The sequence below is a fragment of the Euprymna scolopes genome, chromosome 23, assembly GCF_053919585.1.
Source record: "Euprymna scolopes isolate OS-2025 chromosome 23, ASM5391958v1, whole genome shotgun sequence".
Taxonomy (NCBI): Eukaryota; Metazoa; Mollusca; class Cephalopoda; order Sepiida; family Sepiolidae; genus Euprymna; species Euprymna scolopes.
Window position 1 is genome coordinate 22,009,334 of NC_136504.1, and position 24,835 is coordinate 22,034,168.

The window sequence follows — 24,835 nt, forward strand, 5'->3', positions numbered from 1 at the left end:
GTATCTGAAGAACAGATACTGCACTTTGATCTTGTCCCGAAGGCCAAGTAGGGTTGAACTGTTGTTAGATTTACATTTTACTGCATAATTTAAGTCAATCACAAATGTTTGGTTCTAATGAAGCATTATGAAACTTTTGTTTTATTCTAGATGGCACACATAAGATAACAATTTTACCGAAAAAAATAAAAAAGACAAACATAGAATGACAATTTTGTAAATCAAGAAATACATTTTAGACATTTTCAAGTGTACAGAGAAGACAAAAGAGAAATAAACAGTTGAGAAGGGAGAGATGAAAAGAGAAAACGAAAGAGAAAAAGGAAAAAACGAGAGAGGGGGAGGGGGAAAGAGAGAGAAAAATAGGGGTGGTAAATGGGAACGAAGAGAGAAAGAAAAAAGGATGGAAAATGAGAAGGATATGGAAAAAGAAGGGAAAATGTAGGATAAATATATATAAAAATGAAAGTGTGAAGCAAAAAGAAAACCGTAAAAGGAGGAAAGTGAAAAAGTGATGAAAAACTGAAAGGTACAAAGAATAAAATATGTAATTGTTAAAGAGGAGGAGGTGGAAGAGAATAAATAAAGATAGATAGAAGGCTAAGAGGAATCGAAGAAAAAACAAGAATGAGGAGGGGCAGAAATTCCAGTGATAATGAGAAATCTTTAATCAACTTCATTTAATATTGTTATCAGTGAATGAGTCAGTCCCACCCTTTTTTGAAGTTATTCATCCAAAGACCTGAAGCTATTATTAGTATTAACATATTATTATTATTATTATTATTATTATTATTATTATTATTATTAGTGAAGACATAAAATAGGATAACTTAATTGTTCTTATACATATAAGTAATCATAATGTTGTGCTGTTGATGATGATAATCAAGATTCAATGACAACAACAACAACAACAACAACAACAACAATAATAATAATAATAATAATAATAATAATAATAATAATAATAATAATAAATTTTTTAATGTTAAATAAATTAAATACTTTGATTTTCGGATTGAGCAGAAAATGGTTAAACTATTGAATTAAAAAGGAAGGCACAGTAAATAAAATTGAAAATGAGAAATATGGAAAATATAGAGAAAAACAAAACTGAAAGGAAAAGTCTCTTTTTGTAAAATTAATCATGAACTTAAAATATTTGAAGAACAAAAAGCAGAGATATTAAATCGTTAAAAAAGAATAAAACAAACTCAAAAACCAAAAACTTAAAGTGAGTGTAAATATCCAATATGAAATATCTGTCCATGGCAGGCTTCTCAAATTTACCTAAACTTTAAACCATGATTGGATATGAAAGTCTTAGAAACAGGTTTTAGAAATTTCTGCAATAAATAAGTTGTATATGTATTGGCAATAGAAGTGGTTTAAATCTATTTAAGTTTTTACTAATTAGACTTAATTTTCATCATCAAATTGAACTGTAAATTTATATATTAATATAAAAAAAAAAAAAAATACAAACAATCAAGTATTTGTTAAAAAGTAAAGAAGCTTTATCTCTTATGTACAGTTAATAGAGAGTTATCTGTCTTACACTTAATTGATTCTTAAGAATCAATTGTCCAGCCTTAATTTTAAAAAATGTCGCTTCCGGTTTGGCGGTGGTCGTAACAGTATAAACGTTACGTTTTACCCCGTTCTTTTCCTCCTTTGCGGTATGGGTTCGAGCCTGCCTTCCTACTACCACTTTTTTTTTTTTTTTTGCTCAACATACACATCCAAACACCCGGGCAACGCTGGACTGAAATGCTAGTATTTAAAAAAAACACACAAAAAAACTAACGTAAGGCAAACGAACGATGTTAAATGTAAAAGCGAGGGGTACCCGGCGTTGCCCGGGTGTTTCGAGGTGTATGTGCTCGGGCGGGGGGTGGGGGTGTAATCAAAACATAAGAATAAGCGAAGTAAATATTTTTAAATATTAAAATGTTAAAACTTAAAAAAATCGAAAAAAAAACACAAAAAAACTAACGTAAGGCAAACGAACGATGTTAAATGTAAAAATCGGAAAAACAAAAAAAGAAAACGCAAAAAAAGAAAAACGAACGTTAAAACTTCTTTAAAAAATCTGAAAAATAAAAACAAAAAAAAAAACACATGAAAAATGGCTTAAATAACCCCGGGGGTACCCGGCGTTGCCCGGGTGTTTCGAAGTGTGTGTGCTTGGGCGGGGGTGGGGGGTGTTAATCAAAACATGAGAATAAGCGAAGTAAAAAAACTAACGTAAGGCGAACGAACGATGTTAAATGTAAAAATGGAATAAACAAAAAAAGAAAACGCGAAACAGAAAAACGAACGTTAAAAAATCTGAAAAATACCCCCCCCCCAAAAAAAAAACGTAAAAAATGGCTTAAATAACCCAGCTTCAATATTAAAATTTAAAAAATCGAGAAAAAAAGAAAAGAAAAGGACATCTCACACCACGATTCGAACCCAAAACCTTTAGATAATGAGGCCGCGCTCAACTGAGCTAAGATGACGACGAAGAAATCAGGTCGTGTTTTTTTTTTCTTTAAACTAAATCAAGTTCCGACGTCATTTGCGCATGCGTAGAACCGAACTCGTCATGAGAGGACGGTTTTTGCTGACCCCCCCCCCGTAGAAAACTGCTGATTTCAGGGTGAAGAAATTAATGTTTTTGGCCCCTTAATCGTCAAATTTCTGGCCAAAAACCGATCACATTGATGTTTCCAAATCTCAGTACCCTGTATATCAAATTTCGAGTCTGTAGACTAAAAATTGACAGAGTTATTGCATAGGGAAATGTACACAGACACACACACAGACACGTTCACTTTTATATATATGTAGATTTACTTCGTTTATTCTTATGTTTTGATTAACACCCCCACACCCGCCCGAGCACCCACACCTCGAAACACCCAGGCAAAGCCAGGTATACCCCCCCCGCTAGTAATTATAAAAACAAAAAAATTAAGACAAAAGGGAGATAAGCAGCGAGAAACTCCTATCAATCCATGTTAGCATTTAAGCTACATATCTTTATTAAAATCTGCTATGGTCTTTTTTATTATCTTTAAAAGATTTTTTATTTTTATTATATTGTCATGAATATATTTATTTTGTTGACATTCTCTTTACTGACCTTAACCTATCAACAGTGACATATGTGCCTCTGAAATATGACATTAAGCACATATCATAGGTGAATGAAAGAAATTGGTCTCTCTCTCTTTCTCTCTCTCTCTCATATATATGTATATTGTTTTTTTTATTACCGTTTTATCTGCTTAGTTACAAATGTTTCGGTTACCGAATCGTATTAACGATCCAGTAACTTCATCAGACATTACAGAAAACGTTTTCTGTAATGTCTGATGAAGTCACTGGATCGTTAATACGTTTCGGTAACCGAAACATGTGTAACTAACCAGAATATATATATATATATAATGTCGGACGATTAATCAGGACTCTGAAAAATAAGAATTTTGGGGGGTATTGGAATCGGTATCAGAATCGGAAAAATTTGTGCATATTTTCCGATACCAAAACGATTTTTTTTAATTATCTTTTTTTTATTTGATTCTACTTAAACAAAATCTTCCACTGCTAGTTGTAATAATAAAATAAATATTTATTGATTTTAAACTACCATTAACGCTAAAAATCTATAAATTAACTCCTCCACACAAATGTATTTTACGTTTGAGAAAATATGTGCATATTTAACACGTTTTAGATATTTACTTTACCATTTTTAAAACTAATAAATTTTGATTTTAATGTATTTTTAAGACATATTATTTTACATTGTGATTAAGCACTGTATGAAAAAAGACAAAAAACTAACATAAATTAGAATATATCTAGTTATTGACTGATTTATTTTATAGTAAATAAAATATATGGTTTCGTTTATCTGAATATATATATATATATATATATATATATATATATATATATATAAAGAGAGAGAGAGAGAGAGAGAGAGAGAGAGAGAGAGAGAGAGAAAACAAACAAGACAAAGGAGAAAGAGAACTAGAAAATTTTCCTTCCCACTTCAGTTTTTCTTTTGTTTTTTTACAGCTTTATTCTCTTTCTTTTCCCCTGTAAATTATCTTTCCTTATTCATTCGCAATATTATCATCGATGATAAAACGTCGTTATTTGTTTGGCTTTTGGATATCTCTTAAAGGTATATGAATATACCAAAACGTCTTATCAACTGAATAAAGTTTTTTCACATAAAATATTATCTTGTCATATATATATATATATATATATATATATATATATATATATATATATATATATATATATATAATGTTATCGCATTTTTCAATCAGAAGCACAAATCTTACATGCTAATATGCAAGAAGCAACTGCAGATCAATACTTACGTCCCTGATCTATTAATCTATGATTAAGTGACATTCGGAAGTAATTACTTGATGAACACTTATTGCTTATTCTTCTTGTTTTAACCCTTTTTATTGTCAGGGCTTTTCATATAGATTCATCCATTAAATATGTAAACAAATGCCATACAAATGAGTCATGGAAGGGTGGAAGGAGTTCTACCAGAATCAAACCAACAAATCAATATGGCACCAAATCCAATCCATTTCAAGAGACTTAGGCCTGCAATCTTTAATGGAGGAATCGGTGTGACCTAGCACTGGGTCACGAAAGTCTTTCTGACATAAATTATCACACACACACACATATAAAGCTTATATATATATATATATATATATATATATATATATATATATATATATATATATATATATATACTAGCAAAAGTACCCGTCGTTGACTGGGTTCAAAAACAGCCTACAGAAAATGGACTCTGATTTATGAAAGTATGATAGGTTATGAAAAGGAAGGGTTGTAAAGAGATAGCTTCGAATTTGGGGGCATCAAAACCAAAGCAAAATATGATGAAAGTAAAAATAAAATAAATAAACCCCATAATTTATTATACCATACCTGTTCACACTGAAACACTTATCGCAATATTCTGTGGATATATATTAAAAAAACCTTGTTAAACTTTGTGACATATTTCCATTCTATGGAGGTCAGGCATACCATATTTCTTCAAACTGAAACAATTATCAAAGTATACTTACGCAGATAGATATGAAAAGTCTTTATTAAAGTTTGCGCCTATTTCCATTCTATGGAGGCCAGGCGCGAACGCAGGCCCCACAATTTTATTATACCATTCCTATTTAAGTTAAAACATACTTATCAAAGTATTATTATGTACATCTATATCAAAAACACTTGTAAACTTTTTTTTTTTAAATTTTTATTTCCATACTTTGTGGACCAGGAACGTACGCGGACCCCTACAATTTTAATGAATCATCATTATGCCAGATCAAACATACCCATTCCTGTGTCTCGATGCATCTTCTATCATTATATGTGATCAGTTTTCTATAATAGTCAACCATATAGGAGCCTATTCGTGACCAGACACACACACAGACGTTCATCTTTATATTATAGATATATAACTTTATGATTTAAAGAAGTTTACATCACATGGAATCTTGGGTTTCATGACGAGAAAATGGAGCCTGCCGAAAATTTGACAGATATAATTTGTCGTTACATTTTCTGTAAATAGAATATAAACTAGAAGAGGAGAAGTTGATAACACTGTAAATTGCATACGGGACTTTACAAAAAATGTAATTTTTATTAGTTCTTAGGGAACAAATGCATATATATATATATATATATATATATATATATATATATATATATATATTATTTAAATATTATTTATTAATTATTAATTAATAATTACTACGTGCATAAAAGTCATCTATATACATGCATGTGCATAATTATTAATTAATAATTAATAAATGATATTTAAATAAAATAAAAAAGTAAATACGTCCTAAAATGTGGGCGAAGAAAAATGTAAACAAAGGGCAAATAACTCCTTTCTCAGGGAGCGAAAAAAAAAAGAAAGAAATTAATCACTAATAAAAAAAATAAATAAATAAAAATTTAACAATTTTATATATATATATATAAGTGTGTGTGTAGTATAAAAATATAAAATATACTAATGGCAAGCAAGCTATAAATAAACGATGTGTTTCACTTTAAGAAAGTGTCCATAAGGCTAACAACTTATAACATATATATATATATATATATATATATATATATATATATATATACATATATATATATATATATATATATATATATATATACACACATATATATATTATTTCATGCATATACATAAACTTTTATGTACCTATTTTCCGTAATTAACTTCGCCAGCGCCCAATACGTAAGTAGAGCTAAGTAGTAAGTTTTTAAAATATATATAGCAATTAAGCTACACAGAATTTTCTGGAATTCACCCTCGGGGTGAATATTAATAGCCTGATGAATCCTCACGAAGATGAAACGTGGAAAATTCTGTGTTGCTTAATTGCCATATATATTAAAAAAAAAAAACTTGCAATATAATATTGGAAAGATAGATATATAGATACAAGAGGTGTAATGCCTCCTGTTGTTTATTTGGCCTAAATAGATCAGAGATTATTGCAAATTGCATTGGTTTGATGACTGAACTTATGCATTAATGACCTGAAAGTTTCATCCCTGTCTTGCAGATATTAACAGTGTGAGACTCCAAGAAAGCCACTCCTGTGATAGTGTGTGTCAGAAGCAAATATATATCATTAAATCTTTGGCAAAAGTGCATTGAAAATGGTGTGACTATGTAGAAAAATAAATTCTGGAGCATAAAAGATTGCTCATTTTAATGGTACCAGTCTCTTTACAACTTTGTGAGTTAAAAACAAATAGAAAGCTTTACTTTTGGAACTACAATCATAGATATACATAACGAAAATGAATATAGCGAACGTAAAAGGTAGGTTTTATCTTGAATCGAATGATAATCAAAGTTACTTCATGTGGAATTCATTCAGCTTAGTAATAAGAAATCTAAAACTGATCGTTGAAAAGATAATTGGTTACATTTTCAATTATAAGTTTTTAGCTCCATTACATTAAATGTATGTGTGTGTGCCTTTCGATTAAAAATGTTGAATTCCTTCACATTTTTAAAATAAAACGGAAACAAAAGCATAAAAATGATAGGTTTAGCATAATTTTAATAGTTTAGAGTTTATTAAAATTTATTTAATATAAAAGTTATAAGAAAAATTGTTCATTTTCAACTTTGAACATTTATACTCCTTTCAGACATGCTTAAATGACTATTTTAGGTGTTAGTGGAATTCACCCTTTTTAATATATAGGCTTAAAAAAAAACAAGTCTACTGTTCATATTGCTGTCAAATACAAGTGATTTTTTCCAATTCACGAAGTTCTTTCTTGTTCTGTATAAAACTAAAACTCAGCAGTGAACATCAGAACCATTGGACTGATTCTGATTTAAAAATGGAGTTATAATGGAGACTTACCTTTAAAATATTCTAACTATAACTTAGTAGTTGGGTTACAAGCACTATTTCAGCATCCATCATAACAGTATGTTTTAGCATTCAAGTATTTTAGGTGTTGTGCTCGTTAAAGGGTTGAATTGTTTTACTGTATTATGAATCTATCTTTGGATATTTACTCTAGCTAGTAGAGTTAAGTTATAATAGAAATTATACCTATATCTGTCAGTTTCATACATAGAGGTGTATTTCTCAAAAGCACAATCAGTCAATACAATTGGTAGAATTTTTTTTTGTAGGAAATTAGTTGATTATCAATTCTTAGGAAATTCTGTTGACATTTATTTCTGGTCTTGTAAGGTTATTTTACTTTTATGGCATCTTTCTTCTATTTTTGGTATAATTTTTCCATCTGTGTGCAAAAAAGCAGCATGTGATTTTACTGCTTTCACAGTAAATCACAAAATCATTCTTTAAACTTAACGTTCCTCCATAAATAGTCCCCAGGACTCTCTTCTAAAAAAAATTTGCATGAATAAATATTTATCTTTTTAGTAATGTGCAGCAACGAATGAAAACATATTTTTTGTAAAAAAAGTTTTTTTTTCTCTGTAAGAATTGTAAGAAAAGTCTTTTTTAAGAAAAGATTTTGAAAACATAGCAAGAAATGGAAACAATTTTTTGTAAAAAAGGTTTTGAATGTTTTTTAGGTAAAGTTTTTAAATGTTTTTAAGAAAAGTTTTTAAAACATAACAACAGATAAAAACAATTTTAAACTTTTTGAATGTTTTTGAGAAAAAGGTTTTGAATGTTTTTAAAAAAAACGTTTTTGAAAACATAGCAACAAATGAAATCAATTTTTTGTAAAAAAAGTTTTTGAAAAGGTCTATTGCTTTTTTTATTTTTGAGTGTTTTGTTGATAATTTTATTGGTAAAATCTTGTTCTGTCAATACAATAAAAATTTCCAAATATTCCTAATGTTAGGAGTATATATATATATATATATATATATATATATATATATATATATATATATATATATATATATATATATATATATATGCACGATGTATGCATGAATACTTTATTATTAAACATATTTTGGATTTTTTCTGGATATGTATATCTATAAACGATGAAAACTTTTGAGACATGTGTAAGAGTTTTAAACAAATAAATACATTTGAAATTAACATGAATTTTTACCGAATCGTTCATTTTATTCTTGACTGATAAAAAAGAAAGATTTTCATTCCTCAATGTTATAAGCAAAGATAAAAAGAAACGATATACTAATATTTACTTCTGAATGTCGAACCAAATTCTCAACAGAAATCAACAGAGTAGTCACTTACAGATTTCTGTAGTTTGTTTTTTATTCATATTCTCACTAGTCGATTCATTAATGAAAAATATCATAAATATCATATATCTTAACAGAATTGCAAGGATTTTAAATAAATGCTTACCATTTTATTTTGAGATACAGGATTTTGGTTAAGGTTTATTGATGTAACGACTGAAAATATATTCTATTGCTTTTTTTGATCAATGTTTTTTTTTATGTTAAGATGTACAGAATTCTTCTTACTTTTATTGACAAATTCAACTGTCATTGTGAAAGCAATAAATATTATGCAATGCGATGATAGACTAATATCAACGTAAGTGCTATAACGTGTCTTAAGTCAGCAAAATATTTCAATAAGGCGAGGGCAGAGAGAAATAGAGAAACAGATATAGATAAATGGACAGATAGATAAAAAGAAGCTGGTGTCAGGACATTTTTTTTTGAATAATGGCTGTATTATAACCATTTGCTTCTCTTCTTGCTAGTTGCTATGGTAATTGTTAAAGGCAAGAGATGATTTGTTACAAAAGGATATATATATATATATATATATATATATATATATATATATATAGATAGATAGAGAGAGAGAGAGAGAGAGAGAGAGAGAGAGAGAGAGAGAGAGAGAGATATTATTAAATATTATTACGTGCATAAAAGGTATACCCATGAACATGCATATTTCTAGCTTTCCTATCCTTTTTTTTTCTGGGTTAGGAAAGTTAGAAGCATGCATGTCCATGGGTATACGTTTTATACATATACACAGACGTGAGAGAAAAGAATAGACACCCATAGAAACAGTTTATTTCAATAAACATAAAGTTTATAGAACAAAATAAAACACATATGGTCACAAATTTAATAACTAATACTTAGTTGACATTTCCTTTGTTATTTTTAATACTAGGACCCTTCTAGGTATCACATTGATCAGTTGAGGAATATCATATTGAGGAATTTCTTGCCATGTCAGACGCAATAATGCTAAAAGTTTAGACTTAGAAGATGGCTTCCTTTTTTTTGCGAAGATTCTGGTCTAATATGCCCCAAAGGTTTTCAATTGGGTTCATATCTGGGAACTGACTTGGCCGTGGAAGTTTATTAATCCCATTTTGGCTAAACCAATGTTGTGTCACCCTAGCAGAGTGACAAGGAGCTCCATCTCCCATAAAAAGGGAGTTAACTTGATTCATTTTACCATTAGTAGGTGTCCTTCATGTAATATATAACATATTTAACAGAATTGATGTTTCCTTTGCAGTCCACTAGGTCTGAGCGACCAGCACACCAAATTGCACCCCATACCATAGCCGAGAAACCCCCTGTTTCAGCATTAGCTGCAGTCTTTTTAAGTGAAATTATTACTGAGAGAGCCTGCATACCTATACACTTCCACTGTTGGGAAATAATGCAAATCGTGATTCATCAGAAAAAATGACATTGGTCCAAAAGGTCTCTCCACCATCTGACTAACCCAATCTTTTCTCCTTTTGATATTGGCAGGACGAAGAAGAGAGTTCTTTCTCACAGCTTTACCATAGTAGCCCAGTTTGTGAACATACATGACAGCTGTTCTGGGATTGACATTAGCTTGTGTTGCAATGTCAGAGGCTTTGCACCAAGTATCCTCTTCAACATTTCTTTTCACAAGATGCAGAGTTCTTTCTGGATGAGGATTTGTGCACTCTTTGTTCTCTCTTGTAAATTGTACGATCACTCTATTAACAGTAGGAAGGGGTATTGAAAGATTTTCTGCTATTTTGCATTGACTAAGACCACCTTCATGTTAATCAATGATTCGTCCTAGCATAAATTCTGATAGATCTGATGCTTTTTTGAGACATGGCATGCTTCAATGTTGTTAGATGCAATTTTAATGAGATACTCTAAGTTATTTCAGCACTATTCTGATCTGTAAATATAAATAAGAATATATCAATCTTAGAAAAACTATTTATCTTAGTGTTTAATCTTTTCTGTCATGCCTGTATATATATATATATATATATATATATATATATATATATATTAATTGCAGTTAATCAAATTGTTATATATATATATATATATATATAACAGAAGAGAGAAAAATGTAAAGAATAATGTTAGGAGAAAGAAAGGGGGTAAGTAAATGCACTAGAACTTTGACAATAGTAATCTTGTTCTAATCGTATAGAGTTAATGTGACAGGAGAGAGAGAGAGAGAGAGAGAGAGAGAGAGAGAGACACAGAGACAGAGAGACAGAGACAGAGAGACAGGGGAGGTAGACACAGATAGTTCAACAAGGCATGAACAGCCCATCAGATCAAATAGAAATGATCAAAGAAAAAGATGATCTAAGGTAGATATTTTCTGATGCAGGTGTGAATCTCAATGGTATCTTGATATATAAAGCAGCAGTAGATAAGATGGTTCGCCTAAAAACGTGTACATACACCCAGACATGGGTGAATGGGTTTATAAAATATATATAAGGTCGTGTGAGAAAGTATTCCAGCAGAGCTACAATACCCAGAATATGATATATTAATATTTATATTTCTTTTTGTACAAGCACTTTCCAATATCAGCAATAATTAATATCCATCATAATAATCACTATAATATTTGTAAAATCAGTTTTCAAATACGGTGAAAAAATAATATATATATATATATATATATATATATATATATATATATATATATATATATATATATATATATATATATATATTAGTTAAGAAGTTACCCATGTAATGAAGAAAGGATTCTTAGTATTAGAGGCATGTAGCGAGCTAAATTTAATCAATGCCAATATGGTTTTATTATTAATCTAGGAGTGAAACTGTAAGTGACAAACAAAATTTGTATCTTCAAAGATACAACCCCACTTATATGTGCGTGTATGAATTGTATGTATCCTTAAGAAGCAATTAAAAATTTAATTTCAACTGCTTATAATTCAGAGAATAAGATGCTGGTTTATGTTTCTACTTATAATTAAAAATGTTTAATTAATTCAACAAGTTACTTGTTATTATATTTAATCAAAAGAACAGTGTCATTTGCTTACCAAAGCATTTTTATATGTGTCTAAGTATTTCTATCAATTGGTTAGTCTTAAATGCTTAAGTTTAAAAGAGTATTTCCGTTGCTGAATACCTAGATTGAATGGTAGCCTCTTGAGAGAGAGAGAGAGAGAGAGAGAGACCTGTTCTTTTTATTATACACAACTGGCTTTCATGTGTATCCGTGTGCAGATAATGACATTGAAGTTTTAATGCTATTGTTAGTTTTATTTAAAGAAAACAGACTATCCAAATAACTGGGAAAATTGATGAAGGTAAAATTTCTGCAGCATATGTTTTTTGTATCATACAAGTCTTTTTTTTTTTTCAGAGAGATTCCTCCCTCATAACAAAGGCTTGCAAATTAATAGGGCAAATGTTGTTTGTGGCGGCAATTTCGATATGCCATTTGGTGTGAAACGCTTTGTTAGTTTCTCATTTACTACTCTATGAGTCATAATACGGTTCCTGCAAATATCTGGAAGGGTTTTGCTGTTTGGAGATGGGGGTAGTGAAAAAGGAATTGCTGACTGGAAAAAATGTGATATAGCAAGATTTAAGAATTATACTTTTAGGTAGATGGAAGAATGAAAGGGAAGTTGCAAAAGGGTGAAAGGGGCATGATAAAATTCAAAAAGGGAAGAAAGAAAGAGAAAGAGGATAGATAGGAAGATGAATAAAAATAAGAGAGATTGATGAAAAAAAAGAAAGGAAAGGTGTTGGGGAAATAGGCAAAAGATATAAAGTGATAGAAACAGAAAATGGGAAACATAGGTGAATAAAAGGAGAGGTAAGTGAAAAAGAGAGAAATAAAGAGAGAGAGAGAGAGAGAGAGAAAGAAAGAGAGAAATAGAGAGAGAGAGGGAAGCGGGGTTACCAGAGCAAAGTAGGTATTGATGGCGGTTCAATAGAATTCTACTAAAATTAAAATTTGTAATATTTTTCTCCTGGTGGAATTTGAAGTCATAAATAAAGGGAATTTATCAAGCTGATTTTGTAGGAAAGCAGCTTCTTCTCTTTTCAAATCCTGAAAGATTGATATAACTCAGTGTAACTGATGCCACTTTGTAATCTCAGCCACAAGACAAAGAAATGCGAGACTCATATGCAAAAGCATAAAGAAAACTTCTCATGTGTTTAACCACCATCCACACATCATTCTCTTATTTGTTTTAGTGCTGATCTGATGAGAGTGAGACAATGAAATAGGAGAGGAGATAAGTGGACAAGAGAAAATAAGCAAGTAAGTGAGGAAGAAGCGTTAGGTTTGGAAGTGACAGTGAGAAAATACAACGTATGGGGAAAGATCTCAGAGAGTTTCTAGCTATCAACATTCTGCTAGAATTTGAAAGTTTGAACTCTTGCACAGGCAATTGCACACTCTGATCAATTTTTCTTTTGAAAAAAAAAAATTGTGTACATTCTCTCTCTTTCTCTAAGAGCAAGTTAAAAGTTTTGCCATGCTTGTATACTTGTTCGTTTGTGGTATGTATATAAACTGACCAAAACGATTCAAGCCAGGGGATGTACCTGTTGTGATTAGTAGTATCATGGAATTTGTGGTACTGACACATTATACATTGTTCATTCCATGTGTGAAAGCTACACAAATGCACATGCAATGCAGTCATTCGGAAATTTATTTGTTACAAGTTTGAATTGAGTCATAATGCTGCAGACCAAATGTATTTGTTGCAGGAATGTTGTAGACACATTTGATCACAGTACAGTGTCATCCAGAGGGTTCAAGAGATTTAGTTAGAGCAGCTAGACACTCAACTATCAGGCAAGGTTAAAGTAGGCCGTGGGTTCCCAGACAATTATTGACGCTATCAAGGAAAATCTGGAGAACAGTTCATAAAGAGCATTATACAATCTCACAGCTAGTGTGGTTATCGTTATGATCAATATATACATATATAATACACTTTGCTATATATATGTTTTTTTGTGTGTAACAATTTTTGCACAGTAGTCAATATTACACTTTGGTCTTAAGTGAGGTCTTAGAGAGTGATATTTTGATCCTAAATCAGTTCACATATTTAAATGATCCAATTATTCATATGGTCATGTTGCTGTAGCTCATAATAATAATATAAAGAATAATTAAAAAGAATAAAATATTTTAATACATAATTTTCAATCGTATTTGAATTCTAATGGTACTTCTATTAAATTTTAGTAGAAAGGCTATATTGGAAAACAATTTATTAAAATAAACTTTATTTTTATTAGCTATTTGGAAATTTTCCTATTATGAAAATAAAAAAAAGAATGCACTATTTGATAATATTGTTTTATTAAGAAAATAATCAAATATCAGTATTTCATCACTTGAAACCATATCCGGGATAATTTATGATTAAAACAATGTTTTTTTTCTGTCTCAGAAAGAACTGAATTTTCAGTTCAGGAGGTATCCGTGACAAATTGATGTTCTCAACTGGACACAGTTTTTCAAGAGAAAATCGTTAAGTACAGTAAACCTAAAACCTACGTATGCCTATAAAACAGTATAAGAAACACAGGCTTCTTATAAACATCAACTGTCTTCCAATATATACATATGTTAACCATCTCCTACAATGAGAGGTATAGATGTTGTTAGCTTCTTATGGTCAGAGTTAAAGCTGTAGTATGGATACTTCTCTATCATATATGCAACAGAATCTTAAGAAAGAGTGTGAAAAGGTTTTCACTTGACAGGTATTATAGTACACTTAATCATGTGTATCCATTTTCATTCTTTTCTGATCTGTGACTATTTTAGCTTAAATCTTACTATGCCGCATCATTAGACTCAGCTAATGAAACATTCACCCATGCATACAAACAGCAGAAGCTAAATTGAAACATTTTCAATCATACCTAAGTAATCCTTCACGGTTGGAAAATTGCACTAAAAAAGTATCTTACTGTTGATTAATATCTAGTGTGTGCGCGCACACACACATACAAGGTGTATTTCAAGTTTAATGAGAATAATGTTTTCAAGTTGATAACTTTGGTTAAAACTGATTGATATAATTGCTGTGAAATCATGAAAATATTCAATTCATTTTTACCCTTAAGAATGAATGTTTAGCTGAGTAATCTTGGATCATTACAAATTATTATTTGCATAGATTTCAAGGGAATTATTAAGAATTCAAAAAAGAAAAGGCAATTACTGTCTTTTGATTCATCATGAATTTAGTTGCATTAATACTGGCCATGGATATGATGGTAATAATAATAATTAGTACTAGTAATGATTATTGCTATCATTGACATTATCATCATAAAACCTAACCTTCTTGAAACTAAAATTATAAAATATAATTACATTTAAAGCTCCCTTAGTTATTGAGGTCATATAAACTGTTTTAAAACCTAAAGCTATTGAACCAAATAGAAGAGAGTGATTATTAGGATGACCCACACTCCAACACTATGAAACGCAGAAGAATAGCAGAACAGTGAGAAGAATGGTGGGAATTTGGAGAGATTTGCCGCCGTCTGGTTCTCAAGTCATGGCCTCTCAAATTCTACTTTTGAAAATCTCAAATAATAATAATAGAAACTTTTACAATAAATAATACACCTTTATTACTTCTTCTCCCATTTACAATGCATCAGATTGATTCGAGGCATAAATAATTTGAGAGTAAAAATGTAAAAAATTTTTTTGTATTTATCCAAAGTCTAAAGGCTAGTAAAAAACAAAACAAATGATTTGTCTCAAGGAAACAACTAAAAATTACTCTAATAACTGGTTTGCAGTATTTGAATTATGTTGGTTCTGGTGGTTAACACAATAATTTCCAAAGAATTAAGACATTCTTTTGTTCCGACCCCCTATATGTAACACAAATTAACTGTGATCTAATTTAATATTATCATCATAACTTTTGTATCATTTATAAGAAAAGCTTCAAATAAACTAGTAATATTAAAAAAAAAAAAAATCAGCGTACGAAAATAATGAAAATGCGAGACCAAATCGTGTTTACATTATCTACACCTTAAAATAACGTTCCCATACAGTGATAATTTTGAAAGCATAAACATACCTGTGTTTAAAAAAAATCTAGCATAAATAATGGTAAGATTTTCATGAAATTTTCGATACACATTCAATTTTAAATTAACTTGTATTTTTAAAGCAGTTTTCGTTAAATATATGAGGAGAAATATTTTTTATGCGCTCTACAACCCCCCCCCCATATTACATATTACGAAAACTAAACAAAACAAATTTAGGTTCATAAAAGTTCCAACATTTTATAAAGCTGAAGAGTTTAAATAATTGAAAAAATATTACGTATATATTACTTATTTCACTTATGTTGAAGTTGTAAATAAAAATGCACTTAAATCAATATTATATTGTTAAAAACTCAACGTTTCTTTCTCAAAAATATAATTAGTTGAATTACAAAAACAACAACAAAACAATTCTAAAAAATTATTAATTTTTAAAGATTTTAATAGAATAAAATTCCAACATAAAAATTGACTATTGACAATTGTAACACAGCACATTCATCTATAACTTAAATTATATAAACTATAAATTATTTTAATTGTTAAAAGATTTTTAGTTCTAGGTGGGGTTAATTTAATTTTAGCACATATTTAAAATGATGTATCTTTCGGAATCTGTAAAAATTATACACAATGGAAGTTAGACACAAAATGATGACGTCGCTGCTACTGCGTAAAACGGCGATTTTACACAAAAATATGGATATGCTTACAGCATACTTCTTAATATTTCATCTAATTTAAATAGCATAAAAACATTTTTTCAAAAGAATGAAAAGAAAGTAAATTTTTCAGCTAAAAAGTATTTGACTATGTCAGTTTGAATGTAGCCTCTTATTTATAAGGACCATCTTTAGCATCATAATGTCCAACTTCAAGAAGAATTAGCATTTCACTACTAGCTAAAATACATGTCCTTAGACGAATTCATAATACTAAGACATTATTTAAGATACTTTAATGTTGTGCACGTTAATTTTTATCTTTGTACTTCCATTAGATGATCTTAAAATGCTTAAAATTTGCTCCAATTTTCATTATCTATATAATTATGTTATTTACTTATTTAAATAGCCTGAGTACACTTGGAAAGGCAAACATTTCTCTAGAAATGTTTCATGATTTAAGACCAACAATAAACTTGGTTCTCATTGGCTTTGTGCTATCATGAGTAAACTTTTTGTTAACTAATGGAATAAAAGGGGTTTTATGTACGATCCTCGTACGACTAATTGCCACTGCTGTTGATTAAAGCAACTTCGACGCAGGCGATCGACTTGGTCCGTCAGCATAAAATATTGTAAACCAATCTGTAATAAACAATTAAACGAAGTTACTCAGGAGTTTCGAGAGGTTATTTTTGGCAAATATTTTTTAAGTCCATGCCTAAAAAGAAATTTACTAAAAGAAAACTCCCGATTTTTATTAAATATTCCCTCTTACACGGGCGATACTGAGTCTGTCAGCTCCAAAAATGTTGTTATTAAAATAAACAATAAAACGACTTTAGTCACAGTCGCGATTATTTTTGGTAAATTCTTAAAGATTGAGACTTTTTTCACCCCAGTGTGCCACTTTTTTATTTTTAATTTTTGCAAAATAAATAAATAAATATGTTTATTTCTTTATTATTGAAATAAAAACAAAACGAATTTAGTCAGTCACAACTTTCAGCCGAGAGTTTTTTTTTCAAATTAAATTTTACAAGTGACTTTTTTTAGGTGTGAATTTTGTAACACAATAGCAACATAACACTAGAAAATCTTTTCAAAAAGTAGAATAAATCCCTAAAGACTGAAGCAATGTTTCCAATCTCGTGTGCCTGTTTTCTGGGAACTAGTTAACCCCACATTTAAAACATTAATATCTAACTGCTCTCGTGGGGAGGCAAGTAAATAACTATTATTTTTTTAAAAATTAGTTTTTTTTTTTTTTTTTTTTTAAATAACATTGCATAAAGTTCCGTTTTATGATAATGCGACTCTGGTTCATTTATCAAAAAAAAAAAAAAAAAAAAAGAAAAGAAAAAAGGAAAAAGAAAAAAGGTCGATGTATGCTGCTTGTCCACCTTGCAAAAGCTGTTTATTCCGAAAGCCATTCTCAACATGGGGAGGTTGAAAATAAGAAAATGCCTTTCGGAATTATCCCCCCAACCTCTCCATGTTAAGAACGGCTTTCGGAATATCACCCGTTGCAGGTTGGACAAGCAGCGCACATTGATCAAAAAAAAAAAAAAAAAAAAAAGCAAAGGAAAAGTTTTTCTTAAAGTTTTCTCCAAATGTTTTTGAAGTGGTCATATTGTCAACTACTGTTTTTTTTTTTTTTAATTAAACTGGAGTAAAAAGTTTAAACTAAATCTTAAATAAACTGAAGTGACGTTTTTTATTTAACTTTGTTTTTTTTTAACACAAACTATATTCTAAAACTTTGAAACGAAAATTTTTAACAAAATTTGAAATATCTCGCAACACATAAATAGTTGTATTTTTATTTATTTTGTTTACTTTCTGACTTAAGAAAGGATATTTAAGAAATAGTTTATTTTTTCAAATATTTTTAGGTATGAAGCTAAAAAGATATTTACCAAAAATAACCTCAAACAATAAAACAAATTTACTCAAGTTTCAGTTATTTTAATAATACAAGATCTTTTTGCGCTGACGAACTAAAATCACTCGTGTCGAAGTTGCTTTGACTAACGATTGAGACAATTTTCTAAATAGTGTACCAAATAATTGTCCCAGGCTTTAACAATTTAATTAGATGTACATGAAATTGTGTTTAATTTTTAATTGTGCATAATTAGTAAAACCAAGGCACGACTAATCTAAAAATATAAACTTGTTTATTTATTTACAAAGATTTTTAACAAAAAAACAAACAAACAAAAAAAAAAAAACGGAATAACAGTGGCACACAAAATTGGAAAAAAATAATATTAAAAGATTTTTTTTTGTGAATACTTTTTACATGAATCTAAAAATATATTTGCCAAAAATAACCTCGATTGAAATTTGTGAGTAAATTCATTTTATTCTTTATTTTAATAATACAACAGAATTTTACAATATTTTGCACTGAAAAACCCAGTAGAAAGTTCATGTAAAAGTTGCTTTCGTAGCCAATCGGCAGCAGGAGCAAATAATTGTAAAATTTAGTCCTACAATTTTAGTAAACCCTCTTATGTATAATCAAAATCCGGCACGACAAAATTGTCCGATTCGGCTCCTGCTGGTTCAAACAACTTTACACGTTGTTTCTATATGACAAACAGCAGGAGCAGTCAGTCGTGCAACGATCGGGAATAATTTTGGTCGTACATATTTAGTAAAACCGGAAAAAAAGATATTTTTATTTGACGTTCAAAGGTCTTTATTTCTATTTTTCCTAAAACTTTTGGCTTCTTCGCTTTTTCTTACTTTATTTTCTTTAAGCTTCCTTTTCCTTGTATAACAGCAACAAAGGGAAAATTCTTATAGCATATGCATCATATATGTATGCAATGTGTGCATCGTATATGTAAGTAAGTATGCATCATATATGCATGTAATGTATGCATCATATATGTAAGCAATGTGTGTATTATATATAAGTATTGCATGCATCATATATGCATGCAAAGTGTGCATTATATATGTATGTAATGTATGCATCGTATATGCATGTAATGTGTGTATCATATATGCATACATTTATTATGCATCATATATGTATGCAAAGTATGCATAATAAAAGTATGCATCATATATGCATGTAATGTGTGCATCATATATGTAAGCAATATGTGTATTATATACATATGTAATGTGTACATCTTATCTAAGCAATATGTGTATTATATGTACATGTAATGCATGCATCATATATGTAAGCAATGTGTGCATGATAAAAGTGTGCATTACATATGCATGTAATGTATGCATTAGATATGTAAGCAATGTGTGTATCATATATGCATGTAATGTATCATATATAAGATGTGCATTATATATATATGTAATATCTGCATCTTATATGCATGCACTGTGTCTATCATATATGCATCTAGTGTATGCATCATATATGTATGTAATGTATGCATAATAAAAATATGCATCATATATTTATGCAATGTGTGAATCATATATATATGTACAAACATGAGTTTCTAGATACAAATTACTTTTGCACTTGCAGAGATTCATCAAAGAATTTGTCCAGCATAATTCTTAAAAATCATGACTTTAGAAGTACAAATATTTAAATCAACTATTTTAGCTCATACAAATATTGAATACCTCCTCCTCATACAAAGGAGGGCCAATTCATTAAGCCTAACATATTTTCTGGTTAAGTATTTTTGTCTTTTCATATTTGATATACTAATTAAGTTGATAGAAATATAAAATATTGAAACAAGATAGGCAGGAATTTTGAATGCGAAATTGGGCTGGGTAGAGGTGAGAACTTGAGGAAAAGGTTTGGTGGGTGTTAGAGCAGGAGATGAGGTAAGGAGCCATAGAGAAAGAAAATCAGTTTTCTACAAAAATTTCCCAAACTTTTAATCTAACAGCTAACAAACTTAATGAGAAGATAAAATTAGCAGTGAAAAATTAATTATGACATTGACAGTTTCCTATTTTTGGCTTATGAACCGCTTATTATTGTTTTTTTTTTTTTTTTTTTTTGTTTTTTACAAAAATGTTTACATTTAGTTCTTTTCGGTTTGTGTTCTTTTTGATTAAATTAGCACTTCTAATGTACACTACTCAGGTGTTAGATATAGGTTAAAATCGTTGTCCTAATACGATAAACAATAGTGTAAAATTCTGCTTTAAATTTAATTCTTAATTTCTACTTGCATATGTTAAATAAACTTGTTGTAGTGGGTCGAAAAGTGAAGGTGCCAATCGACCATATAATTAAGAAGGTAGACACAAGGCAAAGAGGTAACGGCAATAGCAAAGAGATGACAAACACAGATGATCGATTAAAAATGATAGATATTGTTTTATTTACCAAGAGAAAATGGTAAATCATATGGCAATGAGAATCATGAAACAGGATCGAGAATAGGAGTCTCACAGGGTTTAAATTTGTGCCTCCCTGAGGTAGGATAACGTACCTCTGGTTGGTCTGAGTTGTATAGACGGGGTCTGATGCTGGAACTGATAGCTGTACATCAGTGGGTACTGGAATTCGAAGCCGGGCGTCAGTGGGCACTGGAAGTGAGTAGCTGGACGTCAGTGAGCACTGGAGCAAGTAACTGAACGTCAATGAGCATTGGAATGAGTAGTTGGACGTCGACGGGCACTGAAACTGGTAGCTGGAAGCACTGGAGCCTGTAGCTAGAACCAGTGGATTGAAGGAGTGAGCTGGAGCTGCAGGAAGCTGCATGAGTCATTGGCTGTAAAGAGGAGTTTCAGAGGGCAGATAGTAGCAGAGAGTAAAGTATCGCATTCAGGTAGTTTGTGAGTTGCCCTTAAAAGACGGTTTTGAATCACATTTATAGTTTAGTTGTTTGCCCTAAAAAGGGCTGTTTGAACCACTGCTGCTGATTCCCTCAGCTGCTCAACTCGTCAACTTGACAAGGGTGTGTCAAAGTCGAAATTTGGAGGCTCATTGCTCCGGAATCATTTTAGAGAGTTGCTGTGAAAATCACTGGCTTCATGGAAAAGCATTCAGGTTACAGAAATTGGCTCGATAAACAAACAAATGACTATAATTAATTCAAGGTCTGATTTTTTAAAGGCAAAAATCTCTGGGTGTTTATTGCCTGTATATATATTAATCTCAGTCCAAAATAAAAGTCGTTGTTTTTGTTTAGTTTTCAAAAAATTATATTTTTTCCATTTTTCTTTGTTGTTAAAAATCTCATTGCTATTTTTAGTATGGGTGGTCAAGACATAGTCGGGGATGTCAGTCACGTGTCTGTCTTTGCCGAAGGAGTTTGTTTCATTCTAATGTAAACAAAGGGGCGGTAAAATGACACCGTGACAATACCTTTTTTCGTTTATGTTTCATTTTATATACATTATACTTTAAATATGATGCAATATTTTTGTAGAGAATATATTTAAAAGAAATTTAACAATGAAGTAGATCTTACCTTACAAGTATATCAATTTGTATCTTAAATAAAATTTTTATTATTTTCACTGTTTTTTTTTTATTTTTATATATTTTGGCTGTATTAATAAATATGGATAATTTCATGTCCTCAGTTTATTTGGTTCAGTACTCGTGGTACTAAATAAATGTATTTATTTTATTTTTTAGGACTTGTTATTGCCAAAGTTAATTTTTGTTCCTTTTGATGGCACAGATTGACAAATAATATAATACATCACAAATTAAAATTACAATAAACATATAGCATTACATATAACACATGATTTTATTATAATAAAGCTGTAATCTGTCAGTGATGTTAATATGCTATGTTTTCCTGATTTTCATAATATAATCATTTACATTGTATTCCTGTCAAAAAATAAATTATATCTCATTGATTTCTATATTAAACTACTTTTCTTTCGAATCATGCATTATATTATGCCTAGAATGTCCACACACACAAATTTCTACCGATAATAGAGTTGTCTTTATTCCAACTAATAAATCAGAGGAATCGTAAAGTAGCCATAAAGTTAGTGGCAAACAAGAAAAGCTAAAACCTTGCCTTTATATAATTATTTTAAGTGGCAAACAGTTTATGTTTTCTTTTCTTCACACATTTTTAAATAACCTTCAGAAATTGCCCCGTGTGTGCATGTGTAATATATATATGTATTTCAAAGTAAGTTTTGGAAGCAAACCTTTAGAAATGAATAATACTGATAGGATATATTTAGTAGGTTCTCTAGTGCTCTCACGATTACCAATTGTTTTTTACCATCGAAATAAAATAAATTACCAACCAAGTTTTTTCCATCTGCACTAACATTTTTCTCTATTTCACTAACAATTTACTTCATTAAAAAATGGTACTTGTAAGCACAGATGAAAAACAATTGAAAACAAAACTAGAGCATTCCTTGTTGATCTTATACAGGGTGGCCACAAAGTCACGCACCAATGTTAATTAAAAAAGTTAAAAAATTCAAATTATATTAATAAAAAATAAATATTAGCAATATTATTATTATTTGATATCCAAACACATAAATGCTTGAATAAACTAACTTAGTAATAGACATTTTCGCGATTGTCGCGTTTTTTATCTTCTTGCAGTCTCTCTTTGTCAATATTGAAAGAAAGAGGATGAGGGTTAAATAAAGTGGCAACGAGAAAAAATCAGAGAGATGCTTACACAGACTCTGAGAGAGAGAGAGAGAGAGAGAGAGAGAGAGAGAGAGAGAGAGAGAGAGAGAGAGAGAGAGAGAGAGAGAGAGAGAGAGAGAGATAATAATTATCAATTAAATTTGTCAAAACTTAATCTCAAATCTAAGGAATATTTTAGCGTGTATTTTGTTGGATCAAAATATAAAAGAGAAAATCTGTAGCCAAACAGCTTTAGTATAACGGCAGATTAATAAAATATGTGGAAGATGCACACTAATATATATCTATCTATACATATATACGCATACAATGAATACATAAAATATGAAGGTAGTATATATATATATATATATATATATATATATATATATATATATATATATATATATATATATATATATATATGAGAGACCCACATATGCACACAAGCAAATAAAGAATCTTTTGTCTGTTATAATGATCTTAGCCAAAAGTGTAAACAAAACACTGAGCTCAGAAGAAAAACCTACCAATACAAAAAGGTAATGATTTGACAAATCAAGTTATAAAAAAATAATAAGTGTCAAAACCAGAAAGACAATGGAGGGGGTGGGCAGGAAAAGGATTCAAGATAAGGGCAGGGATGAAAGAATTTTCTAGATGAAGCAATTATTTTCTCTCCCATTATGAAATTAATCATAAATTAACATAATTTCCATGGGTGTTTTGTTTGTTTTGGTTTATTACATCATAGGTAGAGGGGAGAGAAGAAGGGTGGAGGGAGAGAAACACTGTAAGTCTAAAGTATAAAGACGCACACGTAAGAAGCATTAGATAAATAAAGCTGCAATCTCTGAGCTTCTTCTAACATGTCCATCTGAAATCATTTAATTAATGGCATTGTTGAAATATTTAACTTAGAAGTTTCCAGACTTGGATGGGAGCAGCTATGAGAGATAAAAGTATTCTCCTTTATCCAGAGAAAAGGGAAAAGCAAGATAAAAGAACAAGAAAAGTGTCATGGCTTCATTTTCTACCACCCTTCCCATCCTTACATTCCACCCCGTTAAAGATTCTCTTACAAGGCCTCTAATGTCTATCACTCAAATATCATTCAAATTAGAAATCTAATTACCTCCCTTGTTTTCGGCTCGTAAATTTAATCAAATCAATCCTTCAGTGCGAAATGAAATTCTTTAAAGATGAGAAATGATTTAATTGCCGATGTAAATATAATTTGGGAAGGAAAGCAAAACCACAAACGTTTAGGTTGTGGCTATATATTTATCATCCTAGTTTCACCATCATATGAATCAATCTGTTCAGTTTCAATCTCTGACTTATTCACAACTTTTCCTTTTTGAAACTCGACAAACCAAAGTTTACAATTTTTATTTTAGACTCTCTATAGACTTAAGCGTTTATTTCAGGTACCCAGTTTCATGCCCTATATTTGCTAAATATTTTATTTAAAAAAATCCCAGTTCATAAACCAACCAGTCACCCTTTCATTAACAAATGCCTTGCTTGGTTCATTAGCTTAAAGTTTTATAAAATCTCTAGTGAATAGTACCTAATAATATATATATATTATTCCTTAATTGGAATATTTTTATTTTGAGATGAGCATTTTTATGTTAATTTTTATTTTTTATTTCGGACTATTAGTCTCATCTTTATTAGTTGTTGTTTGTTTGTTTTTTATTGGTT

At 29.9% G+C, this 24,835-nt stretch overlaps 1 protein-coding gene and 1 long non-coding RNA gene across 8 annotated transcripts in view; one reads left to right on the plus strand and one right to left on the minus strand.

The window, feature by feature from the left end:
* LOC145245801 (uncharacterized) overlaps window positions 1-24,835 on the plus strand; it is a 454,171-nt gene that overhangs the window by 177,769 nt on the left and 251,567 nt on the right. The window lies entirely within an intron of this gene.
* Window positions 1-24,835, minus strand: part of LOC145245799 (uncharacterized) — a 445,127-nt gene that overhangs the window by 106,404 nt on the left and 313,888 nt on the right. The window contains exon 4 of one of the 4 annotated variants that reach the window (XM_080107443.1): window positions 20,988-21,269. The exons of the other annotated variants lie outside the window; for them this stretch is intronic. The gene's annotated coding sequence lies outside the window, so the exon portion shown is untranslated. The remainder of the gene's footprint in view (window positions 1-20,987; window positions 21,270-24,835) is intronic. 4 annotated transcript variants of the gene reach the window in all.